Here is a 12,703-nt window from a genome sequence, read left to right as displayed (position 1 = left end):
ACCCTCTCACTTTGCACACCACCTCGACCCAAACACCCTATATCTGCCACTCTGTCATCAGACACATTCAACAAACCTTCAAAATACTCATTCCATCTCCTTCTCACATCACCACTACTTGTTATCACCTCCCCATTTACGCCCTTCACTGAAGTTCCCATTTGCTCCCTTGTCTTACGCACCCTATTTACCTCCTTCCAGAACATCTTTTTATTCTCCCTAAAATTTACTGATAGTCTCTCACCCCAACTCTCATTTGCCGTTTTTTTCACCTCTTGCACCTTTCTCTTGACCTCCTGTCTCTTTCTTTTATACTTCTCCCACTCAATTGCATTTTTTCCCTGCAAAAATCGTCCAAATGCCTCTCTCTTCTCTTTCACTAATACTCTTACTTCTTCATCCCACCACTCACTACCCTTTCTAAACAGCCCACCTCCCACTCTTCTCATGCCACAAGCATCTTTTGCGCAATCCATCACTGATTCCCTAAATACATCCCATTCCTCCCCCACTCCCCTTACTTCCATTGTTCTCACCTTTTTCCATTCTGTACACAGTCTCTCCTGATACTTCTTCACTCAGGTCTCCTTCCCAAGCTCACTTACTCTCACCACCTTCTTCACCCCAACATTCACTCTTCTTTTCTGAAAACCCATACTAATCTTCACCTTAGCCTCCACAAGATAATGATCAGACATCCCTCCAGTTGCACCTCTCAGCACATTGACATCCAAAAGTCTCTCTTTCGCACGCCTGTCCATTAACACGTAATCCAATAACGCTCTCTGGCCATCTCTCCTACTTACATAAGTATACTTATGTATATCTCGCTTTTTAAACCAGGTATTCCCAATCATCAGTCCTTTTTCAGCACATAAATCTACAAGCTCTTCACCATTTCCATTTACAACACTGAACACCCCATGCATACCAATTATTCCCTCAACTGCCACATTACTCACCTTTGCATTCAAATCACCCATCACTATAACCCGGTCTCGTGCATCAAAACCGCTAACACACTCATTTAGCTGCTCCCAAAACACTTGCCTCTCATGATCTTTCTTCTCATGCCCAGGTGCATATGCACCAATAATCACCCACCTCTCTCCATCAACTTTCAATTTTACCCATATTAATCGAGAATTTACTTTCTTACATTCTATGACATACTCCCACAACTCCTGTTTCAGGAGTATTGCTACTCCTTCCCTTGCTCTTGTCCTCTCACTAACCCCTGACTTCACTCCCCAGACATTTCCAAACCACTCTTCCCCTTTACCCTTGAGCTTCGTTTCACTCAGAGCCAAAACATCCAGGTTCCTTTCCTCAAACATACTACCTATCTCTCCTTTTTTCACATCTTGGTTACATCCACACACATTTAGGCACCCCACTCTGAGCCTTCGAGGAGGATGAGCACTCCCCGCGTGACTCCTTCTTCTGTTTCCCATTTTAGAAAGTTAATACAAGGAGGGGAGGATTTCCGGCCCCCCCGCTCCCGTCCCCTCTAGTCGCTTTCTACGACACGTGAGGAATACGTGGGAAGTATTCTTTCACCCCTATCCCCAGGGATAATATACATATATAAACACACACACACACACACACACACACACACACACACACACGCACACACACACACACACACACACATACATACATATATATACATATGAAAAATGTAAGAAACAATTTAGAAAACAAACTTTTAGCTTGAAATGAATGAAAAAATGAACGTCACATAATGGTTCAACCTCTGGTTATGGAAAAGGAAATGTACAATTTATTCACACAAACGTCAATAGCAGTTCTCATCAATTTCACCACTGAATCAATAAGCTTCAATGTCTAAGCTACATTTTTCTCCAACTTCACTATTTTCTTGTCAAAACACCATGCATGAAAACTATCACTCCAGTAACACAACTGTAAACATTTACTTCCCCTTTAAAAAGTTCTGGGGAAGTCTGTCTCGATACACTGCGGCGAGGCGATGCGACGCTGACACAATCACTGTCACAATATCACTTCTGCCTCCTTCCAAGCGTTGTTTCAGGGAATAATTCTGGGTTGCTGAAGACGTTGCGGCAGCCTGTGTGAAGACGTGGCACCTGGCGAGGTTTGTGTTGCAATGGTTCCCGATTTACAAACGTAGTAGCATCACTGGTGGGCCAAGGTAGTTCCGTTTGCGAAGAGGCGCTTTATATGATGTCTTGACACACGATGATCTTGTTCAGCAAACAAGTCTCAGGTTGGCGAAGATGTCATCTCCCAAGTCCCTCGCTCGCGCAAATTCTTACATCTTAGATTGTTTTAATTGATAGGCATGTAAAAGAGAGACTTGGATATAAATGTGCTGAGAGGGGCAGCTGGTAGGATGTCTGATCACTATCTTATGGAGGTGAAGGTTAAGATTGTAGAAGTTTTCAAGAAATGAGAAAGTGTTGGGGAGAAGAGAGTGGTGAGAGTAAGTGAGCTTGTAAAGGAGACTTATATGAAGAAATACCAGGAGAGATTGAGTGCAGAATGGCAAAAGATGAGAGCAAATGAAGTGAGGGGAGTGGGTGAGGAATGAGATGTATTTATGGAAGCAGTGATGGCATGTGCAAGAGATGCATGTGGCATGAGAAAGGTGTGAAGTGAGCAGATTAGAAAGGGGTAGGGAGTGGTGGGATGAAAAAGTTAAGTTGTTAGTGAAAAAGAAAAGAGGCATTTGGATGGTACTTACAAGGAAGGAGTGCAAATGACTAGGAGATGTATTAGAGAAAGTGGCAGGAGGGGAAAAGGAAGAGGCAAGGGTTGAAAAAGAGGGCAAATAAGAGTTGGAGAGAGAGAGTATCATTAAATTTTAGGGAGAATAAAAACATGCTTTGGAAAGAGGTAAATAATGTGCAAAAGACAAGAGCACAAATGGAAGCATTGGTGAAGGGGGGAAGTGATAACAGGTAGTTATGGAGTGAGAAGATAAAGTGATTCTTTTGAAGTATTGTTGAATGTGTTTGATGATAGAGTGGCAGATGTAGGGTGTTTTGGTTGGGATGGTGTGCAAAGTGAGAAAGTCAGAGAGGGTGGTTTGATGAAGAGTGAAGAGGTGGTGAAAGCCTAGCAGGAGATGAAATTCAGCAAGGCGTTGGGAGTGGATGGCATTTTAGTTGAATCTATTAAGAAAAGGGACGAATGTGTTGTTGATTGTTTAGTCGGGATATTCATTGTATGTGTGGATCATGGTGAAGTGCCTGAGGATTGGTGGAATGCATGTATAGTGCAATTGTACAAAGGCAAAAGGAATAATTGTGAGTGTTCAAACTACAGAGGCATAAGTTTGTTGAGTATACCTGGAAAATTATATAGGAGGGTAATGGTTGAGAGGGTGAAGGCAGTGTTGTTTCAGAAGTGGTAGAGGATGTGTGAATCAGATGTTTGTTGTGAAGAATGTGTGTGAAAAATGATTAGGAAAGCAGATCGATTTGTATGTGGCATTTGTGGATCTGGAGAAGGCATCTGATATGGTTGATGGAGATGCTTTGTAGAAGGTATTAAGAATATATGTTTATGAGGTAAGCTGCTAGAAGCAGTGAGAAATTTTCATTAAGGGTATAAAGCATATGTATGAGTAGGAAGAGAGTAGAGCAATTGGTTGCCATTGTAGGTCAGTCTGCTGTATAGGTGTGTGATGTCATCATGGTTGTTTGATTTGCTAATGGATAGGGTGGTTAGGGAGGTAAATGCAAGAGTTTTGAAGAGAGTGGGGAGTATGCAGTCTGTTGGTGAGAGGGTCTGGGAAGTGAGTGACTGAGTTTGGAAAAGTGTGTGAAAGGAGAAAATTGAGAGTAACTGTGAATAAAAGCAAGGTCATTAAGTTCAGCAGGGTTGAGGCACAAGTTAGTTGGGATGTGAGTTTCAGTGAAGAAAAACTGGAGGAAGTGAAGTGAGTCATAGGGTGGGGGAGGGGGTGAAGGTTCTGGGAGTGAGGAAGAATGTGTGGAAAGAGAATGTTATCTTGGACTGCAAAATGGGTATGTTTGAAGGAATAATATTTCCAACAGTATTATATGGTTACTAGGCATGGGCTATAGATAGGATTGTGCAGAGGAGGGTGGATGTTTTGGAAATGAAATGTTTGAGAACATTATGTGGTGAGAGGTGGTTTGATCGAGTAAGTGATGAAAGGGTAAGAGAGATGTTTGATGATAGAAAGAGTGTTGTTGAGAGAGCAGAAGAGGGTGTCTTGAAATGGTTTGGACATATGGAAAGAATGACTGAGGAAAGTTGACGTAGAGGATATATGTGTCAGAGGTGGATGGAACAAGAAGTGGGAGAACAAATTGGAGGTGGAAGGTTGGAGTGGAAAAGATTTTGAATGATCGGAGCCTGAACATGCAGGAGGGTGAGAGATGTGCAAGAAATAAGGTGAATTGGAATAATGTGGTATACTGAGGTCAACCTGTTTGCCAATGGACTAAACCAGGGCATGTGAAACGTCTGGGGTAGACCATGGAAAACTCTGTGGGGCCTGGATGTGGAAAGGGAGCTGTGGTTTCGGTGCATTATACATGACAGCTAGAGACTCATTGTGAACAAATGTGGCCCTTGTTGTCTTTCCTAGCTCTACCTCGCACACATGCGGGGGAGGGGGTTTTCATTTCATTTGTGGCAGGGTGGCAACTGGAATGAATAAGGGCATACAGTATGAATTATGTACATGTGTATGTATGCATATGTCTGTGTGTCCATATATATATGCACACACATATATAATAAATGAGTATAGAATATATATATGTATATATATATTTTATTTATTTATTTTGGTTTGTCGCTGTCTCCCGCGTTTGCGAGGTAGCGCAAGGAAATAGACAAAAGAAATGGCCCAACCCACCCCCATACACATGTATATACATACACGTCCACACACGCAAATATACATACCTATACATCTCAATGTACACATATATATACACACACAGACACATACATATATACCCATGCGCACAATTCACACTGCCTTTATTCATTCCCATCGCCACCTCGCCACACATGGAATACCATCCCCCTCCCCCCCTCATGTGTGCGAGGTAGCGCTAGGAAAAGACAACAAAGGCCCCATTTGTTCACACTCAGTATCTAGCTGTCATGCAATAATGCCCGAAACCACAGCTCCCTTTCCACATCCAGGCCCCACACAACTTTCCATGGTTTACCCCAGACGCTTCACATGCCCTGATTCAATCCACTGACAGCACGTCAACCCCGGTATACCACATCGATCCAATTCACTCTATTCCTTGCCCGCCTTTCACCCTCCTGCATGTTCAGGCCCCGATCACTCAAAATCTTTTTCACTCCATCTTTCCACCTCCAATTTGGTCTCCCACTTCTCCTCGTTCCCTCCTCCTCCGACACATATATCCTCTTGGTCAATCTTTCCTCACTCATTCTCTCCATGTGCCCAAACCATTTCAAAACACCCTCTTCTGCTCTCTCAACCACGCTCTTTTTATTTCCTCACATCTCTCTTACCTTTACATTACTTACTCGATCAAACCACCTCACACCACACATTGTCCTCAAACGTCTCATTTCCAGCACATCCACCCTCCTGCGCACAACTCTATCCATAGCCCACGCCTCGCAACCATACAACATTGATGGAACCACTATTCCTTCAAACATACCCATTTTTGCTTTCCGAGATAATGTTCTCGACTTCCACACATTCTTCAAGGCTCCCAGGATTTTCGCCCCCTCCCCCACCCTATGATTCACTTCCGCTTCCATGGTTCCATCCGCTGCCAGATCCACTCCCAGATATCTAAAACACTTTACTTCCTCCAGTTTTTCTCCATTCAAACTTACCTCCCAATTGACTTGACCCTCAACCCTACTGTACCTAATAACCTTGCTCTCATTCACATTTACTCTTAACTTTCTTCTTTCACACACTTTACCAAACTCAGTCATCAGCTTCTGCAGTTTCTCACATGAATCAGCCACCAGCGCTGTATCATCAGCGAACAACAACTGACTCACTTCCCAAGCTCTCTCATCCCCAACAGACTTCATACTTGCCCCTCTATCCAAAACTCTTGCATTCACCTCCATAACAACCCTATCCATAAACAAATTAAACAACCATGGAGACATCACACACCCCTGCCGCAAACCAACAATCACTGAGAACCAATCACTTTCCTCTCTTCCTACACGTACACATGCCTTACATCCTCGATAAAAACTTTTCACTGCTTCTAACAACTTGCCTCCCACACCATATATTCTTAATACCTTCCACAGAGCATCTCTATCAACTCTATCATATGCCTTCTCCAGATCCATAAATGCTACATACAAATCCATTTGCTTTTCTAAGTATTTCTCACATACATTCTTCAAAGCAAACACCTGATCCACACATCCTCTACCACTTCTGAAACCACACTGCTCTTCCCCAATCTGATGCTCTGTACATGCCTTCACCCTCTCAATCAATACCCTCCCATATAATTTACCAGGAATACTCAACAAACTTATACCTCTGTAATTTGAGCACTCACTCTTATCCCCTTTGCCTTTGTACAATGGCACTATGCACGCATTCCGCCAATCCTCAGGCACCTCACCATGAGTCATACATACATTAAATAACCTTACCAACCAGTCAACAATACAGTCACCCCCTTTTTTAATAGATTCTACTGCAATACCATCCAAACCTGCTGCCTTACCGGCTTTCATCTTCCGCAAAGCTTTTACTACCTCTTCTCTGTTTACCAAATCATTTTCCCTAACCCTCTCACTCTGCACACCACCTCGACCAAAACACCCTATATCTGCCACTCTATCATCAAACACATTCAATAAACCTTCAAAATACTCACTTCATCTCCTTCTCACATCACCACTACTTGTTATCACCTCCCCATTTGCGCCCTTCACTGAAGTTCCCATTTGCTCCCTTGTCTTACGCACTTTATTTACCTCCTTCCAGAACATATTTTTATCCTCCCTAAAATTTAATGATACTCTCTCACCCCAACTCTCATTTGCCCTCTTTTTCACCTCTTGCACCTTTCTCTTGACCTCCTGTCTCTCTCTTTTATACAAATCCCACTCAATTGCATTTTTTCCCTGCAAAAATCATCCAAATGCCTCTCTCTTCTCTTTCACTAATAATCTTACTTCTTCATCCCACCACTCACTACCCTTTCTAATTAACCCACCTCCCACGCTTCTCATGCCACAAGCATCTTTTGCGCACTCCATCACTGATTCCCTAAATACATCCCATTCCTCCCCCACTCCCCTTTCTTCCATTGTTCTCACCTTTTTCCATTCTGTACTCAGTCTCTCCTGGTACTTCCTCACACAAGTCTCCTTCCCAAGCTCACTTACTCTCACCACCCTCCTCACCCCAACATTCACTCTTCTTTTCTGAAAACCCATACGAATCTTCACCTTAGCCTCCACAAGATAATGATCAGACATCCCTCCAGTTGCACCTCTCAGCACATTAACATCCAAAAGTCTCGCTTTTGCACGCCTGTCAGTTAACATGTAATCCAATAACGCTCTCTGGCCATCTCTCCTACTTACATACGTATACTTATGTATATCTCGCTTTTTAAACCAGGTATTCCCAATCACCAATCCTTTTTCAGCACAAAAATCTACAAGCTCTTCACCATTTCCATTTACAACACTGAACACCCCATGTATACCAATTATTCCCACAACTGCCACATTACTCAACTTTGCATTCAAATCACCCATCACTATAACCCGGTCTTGTGCATCAAAACCACTAACACACTCATTCAGCTGCTCCCAAAACACTTGCCTCTCATGATCTTTCTTCTCATGCCCAGGTGCATATGCACCAATAATCACCCATCTCTCTCCATCAACTTTCAGTTTTACACATATTAATGGAGAGTTTACTTTCTTACACTCTATCACATACTCCCACAACTCCTGTTTCAGGAGTACTGCTACTCCTTCCCTTGCTCTTGTCCTCTCACTAACCCCTGACTTTACTCCCAAGACATTCCCAAACCACTCTTCCCCTTTACCCTTGAGCTTCGTTTCACTTAGAGCCATAACATCCAGGTTCCTTTCCTCAAACATACTACCTATCTCTCCTTTTTTCACATCTTGGTTACATCCACACACATTTAGACACCCCAATCTGAGTCTACGAGGAGGATGAGCACTCCCTGCTTGACTCCTTCTGTTTCCCATTTTTACAAAGTTAAAATACAAGGAGGGGAGGATTTCTGGCCCCCCGCTCCCGTCCCCTCTAGTCGCCTTCTACGACACGTGAGGAATGCGTGGGAAGTATACCCTATTGGTATGTTTGAAGGAATAGTGGTTCCAACAATGTTGTATGGTTGCGAGGCTTGGGCTATGGATAGAGTTGTGCGCAGGAGGATGGATGTGCTGGAAATGAGATGTTTGAGGACAATGTGTGGTGTGAGGTGGTTTGATCGAGTGAGTAACGTAAGGGTAAGAGAGATGTGTCGAAATAAAAAGAGCGTGGTTGAGAGAGCAGAAGAGGGTGTTTTGAAGTGGTTTGGGCACATGGAGAGGATGAGTGAGGAAAGATTGACCAAGAGGATATATGTGTCGGAGGTGGAGGGAACAAGGAGAAGAGGGAGACCAAATTGGAGGTGGAAAGATGGAGTGAAAAAGATTTTGTGTGATCGGGGCCTGAACATGCAGGAGGGTTAAAGGAGGGCAAGGAATAGAGTGAATTGGATCGATGTGGTATACCGGGACTGACGTGCTGTCAGTGGATTGAATCAAGGCATGTGAAGCGTCTGGGGTAAACCATGGAAAGCTGTGTAGGTATGTATATTTGCGTGTGTGGACGTATGTATATGCATGTGTATGGGGGGGGTTGGGCCATTTCTTTCGTCTGTTTCCTTGTGCTACCTCGCAAACGCGGGAGACAGCGACAAAGTATAAAAAAAAAAAAATATATATATATATATATATATATATATATATATATATATATATATATATATATATATATATATATATATATATATATATATCCCTGGGGATAGGGGAGAAAGAATATTTCCCACGTATTCCCTGCATGTTGTAGAAGGCGACTAAAAGGGGAGGGAGCGGGTGGCTGGAAATCCTCCCCTCTCGCTTTTTTTTAATTTTCCAAAAGAGGGAACAGAGAAGGTGGCCAGGTGAGGATATTCCCTCAAAGGCCCAGTCCTCTGTTCTCAACGCTACCTCGCTAATGCGGGAAATGGCGAATAGTATGAAAAAAAAAAAAATATATATATATATATATATATATATATATATAGTGATGGGTGATTTGAATGCAAAGGTGAGTAATGTGGCAGTTGAGGGAATAATTGGTATGCATGGGGTGTTCAGTGTTGTAAATGGAAATGGTGAAGAGCTTGTAGATTTATGTGCTGAAAAAGGACTGATGATAGGGAATACCTGGTTTAAAAAGCGAGATATACATAAGTATACTTATGTAAGTAGGAGAGATGGCCAGAGAGCGTTATTGGATTACGTGTTAATGGACAGGCGTGCGAAAGAGAGACTTTTGGATGTCAATGTGCTGAGAGGTGCAACTGGAGGGATGTCTGATCATTATCTTGTGGAGGCTAAGGTGAAGATTAGTATGGGTTTTCAGAAAAGAAGAGTGAATGTTGGGGTGAAGAAGGTGGTGAGAGTAAGTGAGCTTGGGAAGGAGACCTGTGTGAAGAAGTATCAGGAGAGACTGTGTACAGAATGGAAAAAGGTGAGAACAATGGAAGTAAGGGGAGTGGGGGAGGAATGGGATGTATTTAGGGAATCAGTGATGGATTGCGCAAAAGATGCTTGTGGCATGAGAAGAGTGGGAGGTGGGCTGTTTAGAAAGGGTAGTGAGTGGTGGGATGAAGAAGTAAGAGTATTAGTGAAAGAGAAGAGAGAGGCATTTGGACAATTTTTGCAGGGAAAAAATGCAATTGAGTGGGAGAAGTATAAAAGAAAGAGACAGGAGGTCAAGAGAAAGGTGCAAGAGGTGAAAAAAAGGGCAAATGAGAGTTGGGGTGAGAGACTATCAGTAAATTTTAGGGAGAATAAAAAGATGTTCTGGAAGGAGGTAAATAGGGTGCGTAAGACAAGGGAGCAAATGGGAACTTCAGTGAAGGGCGTAAATGGGGAGGTGATAACAAGTAGTGGTGATGTGAGAAGGAGATGGAATGAGTATTTTGAAGGTTTGTTGAATGTGTCTGATGACAGAGTGGCAGATATAGGGTGTTTGGGTCGAGGTGGTGTGCAAAGTGAGAGGGTTAGGGAAAATGATTTGGTAAACAGAGAAGAGGTAGTAAAAGCTTTGCGGAAGATGAAAGCCGGCAAGGCAGCAGGTTTGGATGGTATTGCAGTGGAATTTATTAAAAAAGGGGGTGACTGTATTGTTGACTGGTTGGTAAGGTTATTTAATGTATGTATGACTCATGGTGAGGTGCCTGAGGATTGGCGGAATGCTTGCATAGTGCCATTGTACAAAGGCAAAGGGGATAAGAGTGAGTGCTCAAATTACAGAGGTATAAGTTTGTTGAGTATTCCTGGTAAATTATATGGGAGGGTATTGATTGAGAGGGTGAAGGCATGTACAGAGCATCAGATTGGGGAAGAGCAGTGTGGTTTCAGAAGTGGTAGAGGATGTGTGGATCAGGTGTTTGCTTTGAAGAATGTATGTGAGAAATACTTAGAAAAGCAAATGGATTTGTATGTAGCATTTATGGATCTGGAGAAGGCATATGATAGAGTTGATAGAGATGCTCTGTGGAAGGTATTAAGAATATATGGTGTGGGAGGAAAGTTGTTAGAAGCAGTGAAAAGTTTTTATCGAGGATGTAAGGCATGTGTACGTGTAGGAAGAGAGGAGAGTGATTGGTTCTCAGTGAATGTAGGTTTGCGGCAGGGGTGTGTGATGTCTCCATGGTTGTTTAATTTGTTTATGGATGGGGTTGTTAGGGAGGTAAATGCAAGAGTTTTGGAAAGAGGGGCAAGTATGAAGTCTGTTGGGGATGAGAGAGCTTGGGAAGTGAGTCAGTTGTTGTTCGCTGATGATACAGCGCTGGTGGCGGATTCATGTGAGAAACTGCAGAAGCTGGTGACGGAGTTTGGTAAAGTGTGTGGAAGAAGAAAGTTAAGAGTAAATGTCAATAAGAGCAAGGTTATTAGGTACAGTAGGGTTGAGGGTCAAGTCAATTGGGAGGTGAGTTTGAATGGTGAGAGGCTGGAGGAAGTGAAGTGTTTTAGATATCTGGGAGTGGATCTGTCAGCGGATGGAACCATGGAAGCGGAAGTGGATCATAGGGTGGGGGAGGGGGCGAAAATTTTGGGAGCCTTGAAAAATGTGTGGAAGTCGAGAACATTATCCCGGAAAGCAAAAATGGGTATGTTTGAAGGAATAGTAGTTCCAACAATGTTGTATGGTTGCGAGGCGTGGGCTATGGATAGAGTTGTGCGTAGGAGGATGGATGTGCTGGAAATGAGATGTTTGAGGACAATGTGTGGTGTGAGGTGGTTTGATCGAGTAAGTAACGTAAGGGTAAGAGAGATGTGTGGAAATAAAAAGAGCGTGGTTGAGAGAGCAGAAGAGGGTGTTTTGAAATGGTTTGGGCACATGGAGAGAATGAGTGAGGAAAGATTGACCAAGAGGATATATGTGTCGGAGGTGGAGGGAACGAGGAGAAGAGGGAGACCAAATTGGAGGTGGAAAGATGGAGTGAAAAAGATTTTGTGTGATCGGGGCCTGAACATGCAGGAGGGTGAAAGGAGGGCAAGAAATAGAGTGAATTGGAGTCATGTGGTATACAGGGGTTGACGTGCTGTCAGTGGATTGAAGCAAGGCATGTGAAGCGTCTGGGGTAAACCATGGAAAGCTGTGTAGGTATGTATATTTGCGTGTCTGGACGTGTGTATGTACATGTGTATGGGGGGGGGGGTTGGGCCATTTCTTTCGTCTGTTTCCTTGCGCTACCTCGCAAACGTGGGAGACAGCGACAAAGTAAAAAAAAAAAAAAAAAAAAAAAAAAAAAAAAAAAAAATATATATATATATATATATATATATATATATATATATATGCACATATGAAAAATGTAAGAAATGATTTAGAAAACTGAAACTTCTAGCTTGAAATGAAATGAAAAATGAATGTCACATAATGGTTCAATCTCTGGCTATGGAAAAGGGAAATGTATAATTTATTTACACAAATGTCAATAGTAGTTTTCATCAATTTAACCACTGCATCATACTGCCTGGTCCACTTCTCTTATCATGAAACTGGAATATTGGCTTATGATGTTTCTCAGTTGTCCTCATTACACAAAGTACAACCATATCTTGGATACATGAGGGTAGGTAGTTAGTCATCCGCCATAATAAAGCCTTGACAGACCAAAAGTTTATCTGGACCTCAACTTTTCCAGTACATTCATGAAAAACACCTTTTTGCTTTCCATCTCTATCACTTTGAAAAAAATGCTCCCTTTGTTCACATTTCAATGAAAGAATAAGCTTCAATGTCTAAGCTACATTCTTTTCCAATTTCACTGTTTTCTTGTCAGAGCACCATGTATGAAAACTATCACTCCAGTAACACAACTATAAACATTTACTTCCCCTTTAAAAAAGTTCTGGGGAAGTCTGTCTCGATACACTGCGG

General features: G+C 42.6%; 1 protein-coding gene across 1 annotated transcript in view; it reads left to right on the top strand.

Moving 5' to 3' along the window:
* Positions 1–12,703, top strand: part of LOC139766039 (spatacsin) — a 526,943-nt gene that overhangs the window by 300,616 nt on the left and 213,624 nt on the right. The window lies entirely within an intron of this gene.

Source organism: Panulirus ornatus, chromosome 56 (genome assembly GCF_036320965.1).
Source record: "Panulirus ornatus isolate Po-2019 chromosome 56, ASM3632096v1, whole genome shotgun sequence".
Taxonomy (NCBI): Eukaryota; Metazoa; Arthropoda; class Malacostraca; order Decapoda; family Palinuridae; genus Panulirus; species Panulirus ornatus.
Note: the sequence above shows the minus strand (reverse complement) of the source record. Positions and strands in the feature narration are given on the sequence as shown.